Source organism: Oncorhynchus mykiss, chromosome 21 (genome assembly GCF_013265735.2).
Source record: "Oncorhynchus mykiss isolate Arlee chromosome 21, USDA_OmykA_1.1, whole genome shotgun sequence".
NCBI classification, from domain to species: domain Eukaryota; kingdom Metazoa; phylum Chordata; class Actinopteri; order Salmoniformes; family Salmonidae; genus Oncorhynchus; species Oncorhynchus mykiss.
The window spans coordinates 59302390-59320929 of record NC_048585.1 but is presented as its reverse complement, the minus strand read 5'-3'; positions in this window follow the sequence as shown (position 1 = coordinate 59320929).

The window sequence follows — 18540 nt, the reverse complement described above, 5'->3', positions numbered from 1 at the left end:
GATCACTGGAGGAGAGTGTTAAAGTCATTGAAGGAACGTGTTAAAGGCATGGGAAATCACTGCTTACGTGTTCAGGAGTAAAGTGTTAAGCGGTAGTTAGCGATTAGTGCCTTGTTATCTTTTGGCAGGGGTGTAATTTGGCCCAGTGTGGTGTGGGAATGGTGATACCGAGGAAGAGGGCTCACGCTACAGTTCACTAATTTCAGACCCATATCTCTGTCAAATATAGTTAAATTAATGGTAAATAAAAGTTAAATAAATAAACAAATAAATAAATATATCAAAATGAGTTGCATTTTGCTTTGATGATGGGGCTGTCTAACGTTAGCATAACATGAATGAGCTCGACACATTATAGTGATAGGTGGAATCTTCAGTATTTCTTCTAACTGCTATTGGTTCAGTAGTCCTTCTAACTGCTATTGGTTCAGTTGTCCTTCTAACTGCTATTGGTTCAGTAGTCCTTCTAACTGCTATTGGTTCAGTAGTTCTTCTAACTGATATTGGTTCAGTTGTCCTTCTAACTGCTATAGGTTCAGTAGTTCTTCTAACTGCTATTGGTTCAGTAGTCCTTCTAACTGCTATAGGTTCAGTAGTTCTTCTAACTGCTATTGGTTCAGTAGTTCTTCTAACTGCTATAGGTTCAGTAGTTCTTCTAACTGCTATAGGTTCAGTAGTCCTTCTAACTGCTGTTGGTTTGAAAATCAACATTCAATGTTTTATCATTGTTATCTCACGATACCTATACCAAGACCTCTATACACCCCTTCAGTTGGCGAACTGGCTGCATCCCAACTCACAGCTCGCTGCAGTTTGTCTTTGATAAGCACACGTGTGTATCATCATCAGATCACGAAGGCTAATTTGCTCTTAAACCCCAGGAATTCTGAGATAAGCTCATGATCATGGTATGTTGTCATGTTTTACTTTGGTATTCCCAAAATGTATGTATGTTTGGTTTCATCTACTATCAGAAGAGTCAGCCTTGGCCAGGAGTGGCCTTACCCATATATAATTGAAGTGACATCTTAAAAATGTCAAAGGTTTTGCTCCACCATTAACTTTCTGAATTGCCGTTGTGATTTGACTTGTGGCCATCAACAATGTCGTAACATAAATGCCATGACACCGTACTACATTTTTACAAGTATGTATACTGTATGTCAACATGTATATTGTAACCCAGTATCCAACGGCCCCATCTTGACCTGTTGTGGGTTTCACCATTTCGACACCCTGACATTCAAAGAGACGATCCTAATCTCTTCTCTATTTTTTTTCTTTTTTGCACATCATTTATTTAAAGGAACACAAAAAGAAAGGTTGTTTAAAGAATTTCACGCCTCATTACCTGAAGTCTGTTCCTTGAAGTTATACTAATGCCCATGGAGCTATCGTATTCCTCAAAGCTCTGTAAGTCCACAGGGGGATTAAGCACAAGAACTCCTATGTTGTCAGAGTCAATTCACAACCCAAAGACCATAGTGAGACACTTTACCTGTCTCAGAACCTGTCGATTCACAACCCAAAGACCATAGTGAGACACTTTACCTGTCTCAGAACCTGTCGATTCACAACCCAAAGACCATAGTGAGACACTTTACCTGTCTCAGAACCTGTCGATTCACAGCCCAAAGACCATAGTGAAAGACCTAACTGCTAGTGGTTCAGTAGGTCGTCTAACTACTATTGGTTCAGTAGTTCTTCTAACTGCTATTGGTTCAGTAGTCCTTCTAACTGCTATAGGTTCAGTAGTTCTTCTAACTGCTATAGGTTCAGTAGTTCTTCTAACTGCTATTGGTTCAGTAGTTCTTCTAACAGTCAGTTAATTGGCTGCTTTTCCTTTATGAAAACGTGAATTGAAACATTCTACTTTGTTGTGTGACTTGGATCACCTGTTTGATTCACACACACACACACACACACACACACACACACACACACACACACACACACACACACACACACACACACACACACACACACACACGCACACACACACACACAAGAGAGATGGGAGCCTTACCGTCATTTAAGCATCTCTCTTTCCTTTAATGTTGCACTATGGACTTTATTGGACTGTGGATGGAGATATTGGTTTCTTTACTTCCAGTGATACAGGAATTAACCGTTGGCACCATGGTTTGTCGCTAATTTGCATGAAGGTTTTTAGGTCTCCTTCAAGGTAAAAGGAACACAAATACAGTATTTCCTGCTCATGCGAGAGTTCACAGCTGAGAAGGTTTTATTTTCTATTGAGAGAGCTAAATTCAGGAGCAGCATTGGGAACCTGGTGAGAGAGCCCAGATGAAAGGTGTCTGTGGATGTATCTCACAGTTAGACACACAAATAGCTGAAAATAACTCTAGCACCTAGGAACGGCGTGTTATTATCTGAAAAATAACCAGCATTTTTTCTCCATAGGTACTTCCCAACAAATAGGTGTTTCTGCAAACTGAGACTTTGCTTTTGTTAAAGGGGAACATCTAGCTTTGTGTCTTTACGCTTGTGGACAAGCACGATTTAGGAAGCTTTTGAAACAAGCAGTTTCTTTCTGGTCGAGGCTTTCATCTTATTTACTGGATAGGTCCTGCTACTTTGGAGTAGTGAGAGTTAGTTGTGAGAGTTAGCCTCAGCTAGCCTCAGCCTCAGCTAGAGTTAGCTTCAGCTAGCCTTAGCCTCAGCTAGAGTTAGCTTCAGCTAGCCTTAGCCTCAGCTAGCCTCAGCCTCAGCTAGAGTTAGCTTCAGCTAGCCTTAGCCTCAGCTAGCCTTAGCCTCAGCTAGCCTTAGCCTCAGCTAGAGTTAGCTTCAGCTAGCCTTAGCCTCAGCTAGCCTTAGACTCAGCAAGTCTTAGCCTCAGCAAGCCTTAGCCTCAGCAAGCCTTCCCCATTGGAAATTGTTCTTAAAGAGGACAAAGCCCAAGCAATGATTCGAGAAAGCGGCCTGATAACTTTGTGTTGGGTGAAAACACAGCAGGCTAAAAATGATTCTCCACATTGGAGATAGTTACTCCTTTGGGGACACTTTGACCCTCTGCTTACCTGAGAGGATCAGTGAGAAGGGTTGAAGGGAGAGAAATTCACTGGGTTTTAGGGCCGAACCTCATATCCTCTTTCCCTATGGGAGAAATGATGAACGTGGATTTGTTTAACAGGGTAAGTGGTAATTACGTTATCGACCGTGTCCTAACGATCTCGTATGTTGCTTTTTTTGGTGCCATTTCAATGGACTAAAATGACATTTTGAAGAACGTTATGACACGTCCTTTCACCAGTTGCCTATAGTTATACCCCTTCTGTCATTAAAATGTTGGTTTGAATTACATCTGGATTGTAAATGATTCTACACAAGGCCTCGGGTGTCATGGGGACAGACGTGCTTCAAAAAAAGGATTCAAGCTTCATCTCCACCAAACCCAGCAATTAAAACAAAAAACTGGAAATAAAGGAAACTCACCTCACGAGCTTAATCACTTGTGAAAGAGTTTGTTATTATCGGAGGGGGTGGGGCCGACAATAGCGCGGAACACAAAGACACAATGGACTCAACGAGCCCCTGGGTTTGGCACTAGGACATCAGAGGCCCTGTAATCTGTCCTTTGTGTCCCTATCGTCTGTCTTGCCCCCGGCTCGTCCCCCTCGTTCTCACCAGCAGGTTTTCTCGTCCTCACTAAGCTCTGAGCCAAATCGTCAACCCCCCTAACTCCCATCTGACCCTGGTCTGACCCCGGACAGGTCAGGGAAAGGAGAAGGTGACAGTTGGTACTAGTGAAGTTCTTGTGATATGGAAGTGATTGGGGATTGATGCCGTTGGGCCTATAACTGTTTTACCGTCATATAGCCTAATTTACCTTAATCAAATCTTCCTCTGAGTAAGATAAAATAGTCCAGGGGTAGACAACCATGTTCCTGGTTGGCCGTAGGTAAACCAGGGGTAGACAACCATGTTCCTGGTTGGCCGTAGGTAAACCAGGGGTAGACAGCCCTGTTCCTGGTTGGCCGTAGGTAAACCAGGGGTAGACAACCCTGTTCCTGGTTGGCCGTAGGTAAACCAGGGGTAGACAACCCTGTTCCTGGTTGGCCGTAGGTAAACTAGGGGTAGACAGCCCTGTTCCTGGTTGGCCGTAGGTAAACCAGGGGTAGACAACCCTGTTCCTGGTTGGCCGTAGGTAAACCAGGGGTAGCCAGCCCTGTTCCTGGAGTGCCACAGGTACTGCACGATTTTGTTCTAACTAGGCACCACACCTGACCAACTGAGCAAATTGATCAGGTCGTGATTATCTGAATTCAACACCCCTGATCTTCCAGGTCGGTTTAATCAAAAACATGAAGTGCCTGCAGCCCTCCGGGTCCAGTGTTGCCTACACCTGGAATAAAGGAACAAATAAAATGCACGTAACTTTTCCCTGAGAGTTTCATGTTCCTTAGTGTCCACATCACCAACGAACTATCATGGTCCAAACATACCAAGACGGTCGTGTAGAGGGCACGACACAACCTTTTCCCCCCTTTGGAGACTGAAAAGATTTGGCATGGGCCCCCAGATCCTCAAAAGGTTCTACAGCTGCACCATCGAGAGCATCCTGACCGTTTGCATCACCGTCTGGTATGGCAACTGCTCGGCATCTGACCGTAAGGCGCTGGAGCCAAGCATCCTGCCATCCAGGACCTATATAATAGGTGGTGTCAGAGGAAAGCCCATAATATTGTCAGAGACTCCAGTCACTCAATTTATAGACTGTTTTCTCTGCTACCATACGGCAAGAGGTACCAGAGCGCCAAGTCTAGGACCAAAAGGCTCCTCAACAGCTTCTACCGCCAAGCCATTAGACTGCTGAACAATTCATTAAAATCGCCACAGGACAATTTACATTGACCCCCGCTCTTGTACACTGCTGCTACTCGCTGTTTGTTTGTTACCTATGCATAGTCACTTCGCCCCCACCTACATGTACAGACTACGACAACTAGCCTTTACCCCTGCACACTGACTCGGGAACCGGTACCCCCTGTATATAGCCTCCACATTGACTCTGTACCGGTGCCCCCTGTATATAGCCTCCACACTGACTCTGTACCGGTGCCCCCTGTATATAGCCTCCACATTGTCTCTGTACCGGTACCCCCTGTATATAGCCTCCACATTGTCTCTGTACCAGTATCCCCTGTATATAGCCTCGTTATTGTTATTCTTATTCTGTCACTTTTTATTTTAGTCTACTTGGTAAATATTTTCTTCTTCTTGAACTGCACTGTTGGTTAAGGGCTTGTAAGTAAAGCATTTCACGGTAAGGTCTACACTGTTGGTTAAGGGCTTGTAAGTAAAGCATTTCACGGTAAAGTCTACACTTTTTGTATTCGGCGCATGTTGCAAATAAAGTTTGATTTGATTTTGATTTGTTGACATCACATGCACAAACAGCAATCACATGAACTATCACAATGCACCCGCTAGTGGTTACTGGTTAGAGCAAGACTACGAGATATATTTTGTCCCTTTCACAACGGAGTTATGCAAAAACAATGGAATTTTAGGGGGGAAAAGCAGGAAATCTATGCTTGAGGAGATACTGTATGCAAATATGCTTTACTTTAACTGCTATTTCAGTACATTTGAAGGTACTTACTTACAGTTGAAATGTGAAACTAACACCAGTTTAGATAAACACCAGTTTAAATAAACACGTAACCTGTTTGTCGTCGAACACAAAGGCTTGAGCTCCTCACCGGGGTTTACATTGTAAGGAAACATTTGAGTGCACTAAACACTCCATAAGTTTTAATCCTGCCCCGAGGTCCTGGTAAACAGTGACAACCTTAACACACGCCCCCTTCTCCTTTAGTATGCACACTTATAAACTGATAAATGGGGTCTTTTAAGTAAACATTTTTTGAGAAAAGGGAGTGTCCATATCTTTTCTTTTTAAAAAGTCCCCCCAAAAGATCCAAAAGTCCCCCATTATATGCATGTCTTTATGATTGTGCTTTCTTCACACCTGTGCTGTTGTCTCATTCCGTTATCTGTGTACCATCTGCATGCAACCAGCATTTTACAGTCCATAGTTCTGAATAGACTGCAGTCTGTATTGTTGTCTAGCCCTTCTGTCTCTGTATCTGACTACAGGACTATGCTGGATCCCCGGTAGCTTTGAACCACATCCAGGTGACCCAGGCTGTTTCTCTGAATTGGTTCCAGATGTATTCACCTGACACTATGTCCACTGCTCTGAATGATATACCACCGTAAATGATGTAGCACCAATGAAAATGCATAGGCGATGCCCACATAAACCCAAGGAGCAGACTGTATTCCCATCAATTTCACATCAAGGCTAGCTGACTTGAATAACAATTTAGTAAATCAATTATTAGAGCCAAATGGGGCTCTGGAGGCCAGATATAGCCTAATTTGGATGTATAACATTAAAGAGGTAATCTGTCACTGGTACATCCATTTTTGGAATATTTAGATCTTTCAGATTATATACTGGGTTGTTCGAGCCCTGAGTGCTGATTGGCTGACCGCTGTGGTATATCAGACCGTATACCACAGGTATGACAAAACATGTATTTTTACTGCTCTGATTACATTAGTAACCAGTTTATAATAGCAATAAGGCACTTCGGGGGTTTGTGGTGTATGGCCAATATACCACGGCTAAGGTCTGTATTCAGGCACTCCACGTTGCGTTGTGCATAAGAACAGCACTTAGCCGTGGTATATTGGCCATATACCACACCTCCTCGGGCCTTATTGCTTAAATATAAGCTTGTTTAACTCTATTATTTGTAAATTCTCCAGCCCCATCCGTTAGCTGTTTACCAACATAGTGGTTGGATGACCGCTTTGCTGTTGTTTGAACTGCAGATTGCACCTTTAATGCTAGTATTCAGTCATTGCTGATTGTGAATTTTCCCTGTTTACATGTGCTGAACTATCGATTCCTAAATGAAGTGTCATCTCTCTCCATCCAGGACAATCTATCACAATCTGTCATGATGGAATTGCAGCCAAAGTGTTTGACCAAAACTTGTACCATCTGTGTGTCCTTAATGTTCTGCACGTGCAGTACAGTGTGTGGAACTTCAACCAGGCTCAACCCTAACCCGTACGACAGAAAACTAACTACAAGCCAATTTACAAGCCAATTATTAGGTAACATATTTAAAAAGATTCAACATTTAATTGAATTTGGGTTTAACATGCCAACTGCCGAGTGAAAACCATGTGGGGTTAGAGGTAACTCAGCCTGCGTTGGCCCATATACTCTGTTGCAACACCAAAAAAAAGGTTGCAAATGTTTTCACAATTACATAAAGTGTGGCCAAATGACTGTTTGCATTACATCAAGAAAAGCATGACTTCAATGGCAGCATTTACACACGCTTTTCCTCAGACTTTTGGGCACCTCTTATTAACCACACATACACCTGAGCCAGGTTGAATATTACCAAGGAAACGGCACAACAAGGAGCGAGTAGCCAGTATGACAAAGGTGAGAGAGAAAAAAAATGGGGGGAAAAAAAAAAAACCATTGTTTCCAGTCCTTCGTACTGTAACAGATTTGCCATGGTTCCCTTGTTACCTTTGTGAGAGATGTTTGAGATTACCTTTCATTTCCTGGTCTGATAATGACAACGGATGAAAGTCGGACAGATGTGAACAAACACGTTACTTGAAGTTAACAAAAAAAAACGTTTTCAAAGACCAAGAACAATTTATTAAATCATTATTTGTTTGGGAAGCCAATGCGGGGCTGCATAATGTCATTATGGCCTACTTCAGATATACAGCTATAATGAAAACTCAAGACTCACCAAATTACTTTGCCAGTAAAACGTTCTAGTCTAATTAATCTCAGTAGGGGTTGTAAAAATGTTTTGCGACCCCTTCTCATTCATGTAGTGATGTGTTGCATCCATTATAAACAATGCAAGTTAGTGTATTTCAACCAGCACGATGGCTACCACAAAAAAAAACTGCATCTACAGCACTACAGAGACAGTTGTGTTACTCCTAATCTCTGTAGCAATGTCTGATGTTAGCAGATACAGTGCCCTATCACTCCCACCAGTGTTTAACTATTTCTAAGCTGTTATTGTCTGCGACCGAAAGAGTAAAGCATTTTCCCATAACACTCAGCCATAGATGTATCACAGTGATGTCTGTTCCTCACCTTGGAGCCCATCTGATAGCACCCTACCCCCCCCCCCCCCCCCCCCCCCCCCCCCCCCGCGCGCTACCGTTAGCCCCTCTCTTCTTACCCCTCCGTCTTTCCTTGTCCTTAACGCTCTCCTGCTCTTTTTACATGGTTGTTGCAATCTAGAAATGTTTCCGATCGTTCCAGTTTGGCTACCTGTCCTAACGGCGATAAACAATCAAACACATTATCATGGCTCTTCGGTGAGTATAGATTGAGTATAGGGTGAGCATAGATTGAGTATAGGGTGAGTATAGATTGTGTATAGATTGAGTATAGGGTGAGTATAGATCGAGTATAGATTGAGTATAGGGTGAGAATAGATTGAGTATAGATTGAGTATAGGGTGAGTATAGATTGAGTATAGGGTGAGTATAGATTGAGTATAGATTGAGTATAGATTGAGTATAGGGTGAGTATAGGTTGGGTATAGATTGAGTGTAGGGTGAGTATAGATTGAGTATAGGGTGAGTATAGATTGAGTATAGGGTGAGTATGGATTGAGTATAGGGTGAGTATAGATTGAGTATAGATTGAGTATAGGGTGAGTATAGGGTGAGTATAGATTGAGTATATGGTGAGTATAGATTGGGTACAGATTGAGTATAGGATGAGCATAGATTGAGTATAGATTGAGTATAGGGTGAGTATAGATTGAGTATAGATTGAGTATAGGGTGAGTATAGATTGGGTATAGATTGAGTATAGGGTGAGTACAGCTTGAGTATAGATTGAGTATAGATTGAGTATAAGGTGAGTATAGATTGAGTATAGATTGACTATATATTGAGCATAGGGTGATCATAGATTAAGAATAGTTTGAGTATAGATTGAGTATGCGTGTATTGGGTATAGGATGAGTATAGATTGAGTATAGATTGATTATAGAGTGAGTATAGATTGAGCATATGGTGAGTATAGATTGAGTATAGATTGAGTATAGATCGAGTATAGATTGAGCATAGGGTGGGTATAGATTGAGTATAGATTGAGTTTAGATTGAGCATATGGTGAGAATAGATTGAGTATGGATTGAGTATGGATTGAGTATGGATTGAGTATGGATTGAGTATAGATTGAGTATGGATTGAGCATAAAGTGAGCATAGGGTGAGAATAGATCAAATCAAATTGTATTAGTCACAGGCGCAGTAGAGTAGAGTTATTAAAGAGACTATGCATAGATGATAACAACAGAGAGTAGCAGCGGTTTAAAAGGGGGGAAATTCAAATAGTTTGGGTAGCCTTATAATTAGATGTTCAGGAGTCCTATGGCTCGGGGCTCGGGGGTAGAAGCTGTTGGACCTAGACTTGGCGCTCCGGTACCGCTTGCTGTGGATGGCAGGAAGCTTTGTCCCAGTGATGCTTGGACCATGTTAGTTTGTTGGTGATGTGGACAGCAAGGAACTTTAAGCTCTCAACCTGCTCCACTGCAGCCCCGACCATGAGAATGGGGCCATGCTTGTTCCTCTTTTTCTGTAGTCCACAATCATATCCTGTGTCTTGATCACATTGAGGGAGAGGTTGTTGTCCTGGCACCACACAGCCAGGTCTCTGATCTCCTCCCTATAGGCTGTCTCGTCGTTGTCGGTGATCAGGCCTACCACTGTTGTGTCATCGGCAAACTTAATGATGGTGTTGTAGTCGTGCCTGGCCGTGCAGTCATGAGTGAACAGGGAGTACGGGAAGGGACTGACCACGCACCCCTGAGGGGCCACCATGTTGAGGATCAGCGTTGCGGATGTGTTGTTACCTACCCTTACCACCTGGGGGGCGGCCCGTCAGGGAGTCCAGGATCCATTTGCAGAGGGAGGTGTTTAGTCCCAGGATCCTTAGTTTATTGATGAGCTTTGTGGGCACTATGGTGTTGAACACAGAGCTTTAGTCAAGGAATGGCATTCTCACATAGGTGTTCCTTTTGTTCAGGTGGGAAAGGGCAGTGTGGAGTGCAATAAAAATTGCATCATCTGTGTATCTGTTGGAGCGGTATGCAAATTAGAGTGGGTCTAGGGTTTCTGGGATAATGGTGTTGATATGAGCCATGATGTGAGCCGTGCTACGGGTTGGTAGTCATTTAGGCAGGTTACCTTAGTGTTCTTGGGCAAAGGCACTATGGTGGTCTTCTTAAAACATGTTGGTATTACAGACTCGGACAGGGAGAGGTTGAAAATGTCAGTGAAGACACTTGCCAGTTGCTCAGTGCATGCTCGTCCTGATAATCCATCTGGCCCTGCGGCCTTGTGAATGTTGACCTGTTTAATTGTCTTACTCACATCAGCTGTGGAGAGTGTGATCACACAGTCTTCCAGAACAGCTGGTGCTCATGTTTCAGTGTTATTTGCTTCGAAGAGAGCATATAAGTAGTTTAGCACGTGTGGTAGGCTTGTGTCACTGGGAAGCTCTCGGCTGTGCTTCCCTTTGTAGCCTGTAATGGAGCCAGTGTAGAGAGGCTCTGTAGATGGCTTGTCCTCTGACAAATCAACTGACAAATCAACTGTAAATGTCGGTGTTCCTCAAGGCTCCGTTTTAGGACCACTGTTGTTTTCACTATATAGTTTACCTCTTGGTGATGTCATTAACTTTCACTGCTTTGTGGACGACGCACAGCTGTACATTTCGATGAAACATGGTGAAGCCCCAAAATTGTCCTCCCTGGAAGCCTGTGTTTCAGACATAAGGAAGTGGATGGCGGCAAATCTTCTACTTTTAAACTTGGACAAAACAGAGATGATAGTTCTAGGTCCCAAGAAACAAAGAGATCTTCTGTTGGATCTGACAATTAATCTCGATGTTTGTACAGTCGTCTCAAATAAAACTGTGAAGGACCTTGGCGTTACTCTGTACCATGATCTCTCTTTTGACGAACATATCAAAGACTGTTTCAAGGACAGATTTTTTTTCCATCTACGTAACATTGCAAAAATCAGAAACTTTCTGTCCAAAAATGATGGAGAAAAATTTATCCATGCTCTTGTCACTTCTAGGTTAGACTACTGCAATGGCCTGCTTTACGGCTACCCGAATAAAGCACTAAATTAACTTCAGTTAGTGCTAAACACGGTTACTAGAATCTTGACTAGAACCAAAAAATGTGATCATTTTTGATCATTTTACTCAAGTGCTAGCCTCTCTACCCTGGCTTCCTGTCAAGGCAAGAGCTGATTTCAAGGTTTTTACAACTAACCTACAACGCATTACATGGACTTGCTCCTACCTATCTCTCTGGTTTGGTCCTGCTGTACATATCTACACGTACGCTACGGTCAAAAGACGCAGGCCTCCTTACTGTTCCTAGAATTTCTAAGCAAACAGCTGAAGGCGGGGCTTTCTCCTATAGAGCTCCATTTTTATGGAATGGTCTGCCTATCCATGTGAGAGATGCAAACTCGGTCTCAACCTTTAAGTCTTTATTGAAGACTCATCTTTTCAATGGGTCCTATGATTGAGTGGAGTCTGGCCCAGGAGTGTGAAGGTGAACGAAAAGGCACTGGAGCAACGAACCGCCCTTGCTGTCTCTGCCTGGCCGTTTCCCCACTCTCCACTGGGATTCTCTGCCTCAAATCCTATTACAGAGGCCGAGTCACTTGCTTACTGGTGCTCTTCCATGCCATCCCTTGAATGGGTTGAGTCACTGACATGATCTTCCTGTCCGGGTTGGTGCCCTCCCTTGGATTTGTGCCGTGGGGGAGATCTTCATGGGCTATACTCGGCCTTGTCTCAGGATGGTAAATTGGTGGTTGGAGATATCCCTCTAGTGGTGTGGAGGCTGTGCTTTGGCAAAGTGGGTGGGGTTATATCCTGCCTGTTTGGCCCTGTCCGGGGGGATCGTGGGACGGGCCACAGTATCTCCCGACCCCTCCGGTCTCAGCCTCCAGTATTTATGCTGTCATGATGAATATCCATCCCCCCTATCCCCTAGCCAAGGATCTCTGGTTGGAAATCGAGATACTGTAGCAGCTCTCACAGTTAGCTCTCACAGTTATCTGCCTCAGTTAGCTCTCTCAGTTTGCCATCTCAGTTAGCCCTCACAGTTAGCCCTTACAGTTAGCCCTCACAGTTAGCCCTCACAGTTAGCCCTCACAGATAGCCCTCACAGTTCGCCATCTCAGTTCGCTCTCACAGTTAGCTCTCTCAGTTAGCTCTCACAGTTAGCTCTCACAGTTAGCTCTCTCAGTTAGCTCTCACAGTTAGCTCCCTCAGTTAGCTCTCTCAGTTTGCCATCTCAGTTAGCCCTCACAGTTAGCCCCTCACAGTTAGCCCTCACAGTTTGCCATCTCAGTTCGCCATCTCAGTTCGCCATCTCAGTTCGCTCTCTCTGTCACGACTCCGACCGAAGGTGGCTCCCCTTCCAGTTCGGGTGGCGCTCGGCGGTCGTCGTGGGTTACGTGTTTTCCCATTTCGTGGGTTTTGCTGGACAGTTTAAGTCCCCGTGTTTGGGGTGTTTGTTTTGTTATACTCCCTGTGTTTTCGTGGGGTTGGCTTATGTTCGCCGTGTTGCGCATTAAAGTAGCACTACCCTGAACTCTCTGCTTCCTGCGCCTGACTTCTCACCCACTACACTCAGAACGTTAAACTCTCAGTTAGCTCTCTCAGTTAGCTCTCACAGTTAGCTCTCACAGTTAGCTCTCTCAGTTAGCCGTCACAGTTCGCTGTCTCAGTTAGCTCTCACAGTTAGCTCTCTCAGTTAGCTCTCTTAGTTAGCTGTCACAATCTCAGACCTCTGACCTAGGCCAGCTGTAATGCAGATGCTGGGAGTCAGGAAGCAAGTACAGCGGGTGAATTTAATAATTCAAAAACCATGTCACACCACAAAACAAGAGTAGCATCTGGACATGAGAATCACAACTAATAGTGCATGGAGAAAGAACCAAAGGGAGTGACAGATATAGGTAATCATAGAAGTGATGGAGTCCAGGTGAGTCTCATGAGGAGCAGGTGCACATAACAATGGTGGCAGGTGTGCGCAATATTAAGTAAACTGGCGACAATGAGAGTCAGAGAGGGGGAACGAGGAGTAGATGTGACACCAGCACAGGTTGCGTGAGAAAGCTAATTGCAATTGAACTACTTGAGGCAAATTAACTTTTAGGGCATTGAGGACTTGTGTCTGTCTTATAAAGGCCTTGTCAGAGCATTTATGTTGCAGCCATTTCATGTCCAGTCCATCTGAGAATATATACTTTAACTAAACTAAACAATCACGTAAACCCCTGAAATATTGTATTATTTAGTTAGAATTTGCATCATCAAATACAACTTTATAGGCTACAATAATCCTTACACTGAGATGCTTGATAAATACGGGCCCTGCCCAGAGAAACATTTGATTAAAGTTTTTTTCTGATTGCTTAGGCACTATCATTGAAACTATAGGCTATTTTTTCAAAACTCTACACACGAACCACAAAACCTTACACCAAACCAGCAAAACATTCTCTTGCAAAAGTAAACAATTCTTGCAAAACTCTTTTAAGAAAAATTGTTTTTGCCTCAATACAGTACAGTCGTTGCCAAAAGTTTTGAGAATGACACAAATATTAATTTTCACAAAGTCTGCTGCCTCAGTTTGTATGATGGCAATTTGCATATACTCCACAATGTTATGAAGAGTGATCAGATGAATTGCGATTAATTGCAAAGTCCCTCTTTGCCATGCAAATTAAGTGAATCCCCCCAAAAACATTTCCACTGCATTTCAGCCCTGCCACAAAAGAGCAAGCTCTGTACCGGTGGTGCCCCGATCCCGCAGCTGAATCAACATGACATCATGTCAGTGATTCTCTCGTTAATTAACACAGGTGTGAGTGTTGACGAGGACAAGGCTGGAGATCACTCTGTCATGCTGATTGAGTTCGAATAACAGACTGGAAGCTTCAAAAGGAGGGTGGTGCTTGGAATCATTGTTCTTCCTCTGTCAACCATGGTTATCTGCAAGGAAACACGTGCCGTCATCATTGCTTTGCACAAAAAGGGCCTCACAGGCAAGGATATTGCTGCCATTAAGATTGCACCTAAATCAACCATTTATCGGATCATCAAGAACTTCAAGGAGAGTGGTTCAATTGTTGTGATGAAGGCTTCAGGGTGCCCAAGAAAGTCCAGCAAGCACCAGGACCATCTCCTAAAGTTGATTCAGCTGCGGGATCGGGGCACCACCGGTACAGAGCTTGCTCAGGAATGGCAGCAGGCAGGTGTGAGTGCATCTGCACACACAGTGAGGCGAAGACTTTTGGAGGATGGCCTGGTGTCAAGAAGGGCAGTAAAGAAGCCACTTCTCTCCAGGAAAAACATCAGGGATAGACTGTTATTCTGAAAAAGGTACAGGGATTGGACTGCTGAGGACTGGGATAAAGTCATTTTCTCTGATAAATCTCCTTTCCGATTGTTTGGGGCATCCGGAATAAAGCTTGTCCGGAGAAGACAAGGTGAGCGCTACCTTCGGTCCTGTGTCATGCCAACACTAAAGCATCCTGAGACCATTCATGTGTGGGGTTGCTTCTCAGCCAAGGGAGTGGGCTCACTCACAATTTTGCCTAAGAACACAGCCATGAATAAAGAATGGCACCAACACATCCTCCGAGAGCAACTTCTCCCAACCATCCAGGAACAGTTTGGTGACGAACAATGCTTTTTTCAGCATGATGGATCACCTTGCCATAAGGTAAAAATGATAACTAAGTGGTTCGGGGAACTAAACATCGATATTTTTGGTCCATGGCCAAGAAACTCCCCAGACCTTAATCTCATTAAGAATTTGTGTTCAATCCTCAAAAGGCAGATGGACAAACAAAACCCCACAAATTCTGACAAATTCCAAGCATGGAAGAATGGGCTGCCATCATTCAGGATGTGGCCCAGAAGTTAATTGACAGCATGCCAGGGCGGATTGCAGAGGTCTTGAAAAAGAAGAGTCAACATTGCAAATATTGACTCTTTGCACCAACTTCATGTAATTGTTAATAAATGCCTGTAATTATACTTCAGTATTCCATAGTAACATTTAACAAAAAATATCTAAAGACACTGAAGCAAGCAGCAAACTTTGTAGGAAATTAATATTTGTGTCATTCTCAAAACTTTTGGCCACGACTGTACACGCAAAACACTAAGCACCAACTACGCACTGATAGTTTAAATGAAAAACACTGTGTGCAGGGCTGAGTAGTTTGAAATACAGTTATGTCATACACACAGTAAACACATATACACACAGGTATCCAAATGTGTAAAGTATGGATGTGCATTCCGAACACAAACACACAATACAAATAAGGGGTAAAAAGTTACTTTTTTTTCTCAAAATGTTCTCACACTCCTCAAAGCGCAGAAGAAGAAAACCAAGACATTTGTGCTAGAAGAAAAATAAAAAAAAGAACAGAATAAAATTAGGCTGAATCTCACCTTCTTTGTTGTTCTGGCCATAAGACTTCATCCACATCACATGCGATGTTGTCTTGAGCTAGGCAGCGTGGAAAGTATCGCCAGGAATGCCATGCAGTGTTGTGTGGGCCTAGGATTGCATGATGGTGAAGGACGCCGTTTTGACTAACAGCCGCACACATTGTCCTGTTGCCACCACGTTGTCCCGGGAGGACGTTGATGATGGCACCGTGTCCGATGATATTTCTGCCGTTGGTTTTGCAAGGTTTAAACCTGCCTTGTCTACATATATTAGCTCACGATACACTGCATCTGCTTCTAGCTCCATGACTCTCTGAAAGAGACAAGACAAAACAAATGTAGTTCAGTAGGAAAAGACAGGGATCAGTCACTATGACGTAGCACCATACACCTCCAGATGCAGTACCAATGATGGGATAGTACAGCTTACCTGCACATATTCATATCTCAGTTGTTTTACGACGGTCTAAGTTTCTTTCGAAAGGGACTCTGTTCAGCTGGTTCATCATAATTCTATTGCGTTTCAGTGGACGAGACAGTGCAGAGAGACTCACTCTGTTTTAGTAGACGAGACAGTGCAGAGAGACTCACTCTGTTTCAGTAGACGAGACAGTGCAGAGAGACTCACTCTGTTTCAGTAGACGAGACAGTGCAGAGAGACTCACTCTGTTTCAGTAGGCGAGACAGTGCAGAGAGACTCACTCTGTTTCAGTAGACGAGACAGTGCAGAGAGACTCACTCTGTTTCAGTAGGCGAGACAGTGCAGAGAGACTCGCTCTGTTTCAGTAGAAGAGACAGTGCAGAGAGACTCACTCTGTTTCAGTAGACAAGACAGTGCAGAGAGACTCACTCTGTTTCAGTAGGCGAGACAGTGCAGAGAGACTCGCTCTGTTTCAGTAGACGAGACAGTGCAGAGAGACTCACTCTGTTTCAGTAGGCAAGACAGTGCAGAGAGACTCGCTCTGTTTCAGTAGACGAGACAGTGCAGAGAGACTCACTCTGTTTCAGTAGACAAGACAGTGCAGAGAGACTCACTCTGTTTCAGTAGGTGAGACAGTGCAGAGAGACTCACTCTGTTTCAGTAGGCGAGACAGTGCAGAGAGACTCGCTCTGTTTCAGTAGACGAGACAGTGCAGAGAGACTCACTCTGTTTCAGTAGGCGAGACAGTGCAAAGAGACTCGCTCTGTTTCAGTAGACGAGACAGTGCAGAGAGACTCACTCTGTTTCAGTAGGCGAGACAGTGCAGAGAGACTCGCTCTGTTTCAGTAGACGAGACAGTGCAGAGAAACTCACTCTGTTTCAGTAGGCGAGACAGTGCAGAGAGACTCGCTCTGTTTCAGTAGACGAGACAGTTGCTGAGAGACTCACTCTGTTTCAGTAGGCGAGACAGTGCAGAGAGACTCACTGTTCCAGTAGACGAGACAGTGCAGAGAGACTCGCTCTGTTTCAGTAGGCGAGACAGTGCAGAGAGACTCACTGTTCCAGTAGACGAGACAGTGCAGAGAGACTCGCTCTGTTTCAGTAGGCGAGACAGTGCAGAGAGACTCACTCTGTTTCAGTAGATGAGACAGTGCAGAGAGACTCACTCTGTTTCAGTAGACGAGACAGTGCAGAGAGACTCACTCTGTTTCAGTAGACGAGACAGTGCAGAGAGACTCACTCTGTTTCAGTAGACGAGACAGTGCAGAGAGACTCACTCTGTTTCAGTAGACGAGACAGTGCAGAGAGACTCACTCTGTTTCAGTAGACGAGACAGTGCAGAGAGACTCACTCTGTTTCAGTAGACGAGACAGTGCAGAGAGACTCACTCTGTTTCAGTAGACGAGACAGTGCAGAGAGACTCACTCTGTTTCAGTAGACGAGACAGTGCAGAGAGACTCACTCTGTTTCAGTAGACGAGACAGTGCAGAGAGACTCACTCTGTTTCAGTAGACGAGACAGTGCAGAGAGACTCACTCTGTTTCAGTAGGCGAGACAGTGCAGAGAGACTCGCTCTGTTTCAGTAGACGAGACAGTGCAGAGAGACTCACTCTGTTTCAGTAGACGAGACAGTGCAGAGAGACTCACTCTGTTTCAGTAGACGAGACAGTGCAGAGAGACTCACTCTGTTTCAGTAGACGAGACAGTGCAGAGAGACTCACTCTGTTGACGTTTAGGAATATGGTGTTATCTGCCGTCATGTGGTCCTGCAGTTCTCTGAGTCTGGGTGCTATCTTCCGTCATGTGGTCCTGCAGTTCTCTGAGTCTGGGTGCTATCTGCCGTCATGTGGTCCTGCAGTTCTCTGAGTCTGGGTGCTATCTGCCGTCATGTGGTCCTGCAGTTCTCTGAGTCTGGGTGCTATCTGCCGTCATGTGGTCCTGCAGTTCTCTGAGTCTGGGTGCTATCTGCCGTCATGTGGTCCTGCAGTTCTCTGAGTCTGGGTGCTATCTGCCGTCATGTGGTCCTGCAGTTCTCTGAGTCTGGGTGCTATCTTCCGTTATGTGGTCCTGCAGTTCTCTGAGTCTGGGTGTTATCTGCCGTCATGTGGTCCTGCAGTTCTCTGAGTCTGGGTGCTATCTGCCGTCATGTGGTCCTGCAGTTCTCTGAGTCTGGGTGCTATCTGCCGTCATGTGGTCCTGCAGTTCTCTGAGTCTGGGTGTTATCTGCCGTCATGTGGTCCTGCAGTTCTCTGAGTCTGGGTGCTATCTGCCGTCATGTGGTCCTGCAGTTCTCTGAGCCTGGGTGCTATCTGCCGTCATGTGGTCCTGCAGTTATCTGAGTCTGGGTGCTATCTGCCGTCATGTGGTCCTGCAGTTCTCTGTGTCTGGGTGCTATCTGCCGTCATGTGGTCCTGCAGTTCTCTGAGCCTGGGTGCTATCTGCCGTCATGTGGTCCTGCAGTTCTCTGAGTCTGGGTGCTATCTGCCGTCATGTGGTCCTGCAGTTCTCTGAGTCTGGGT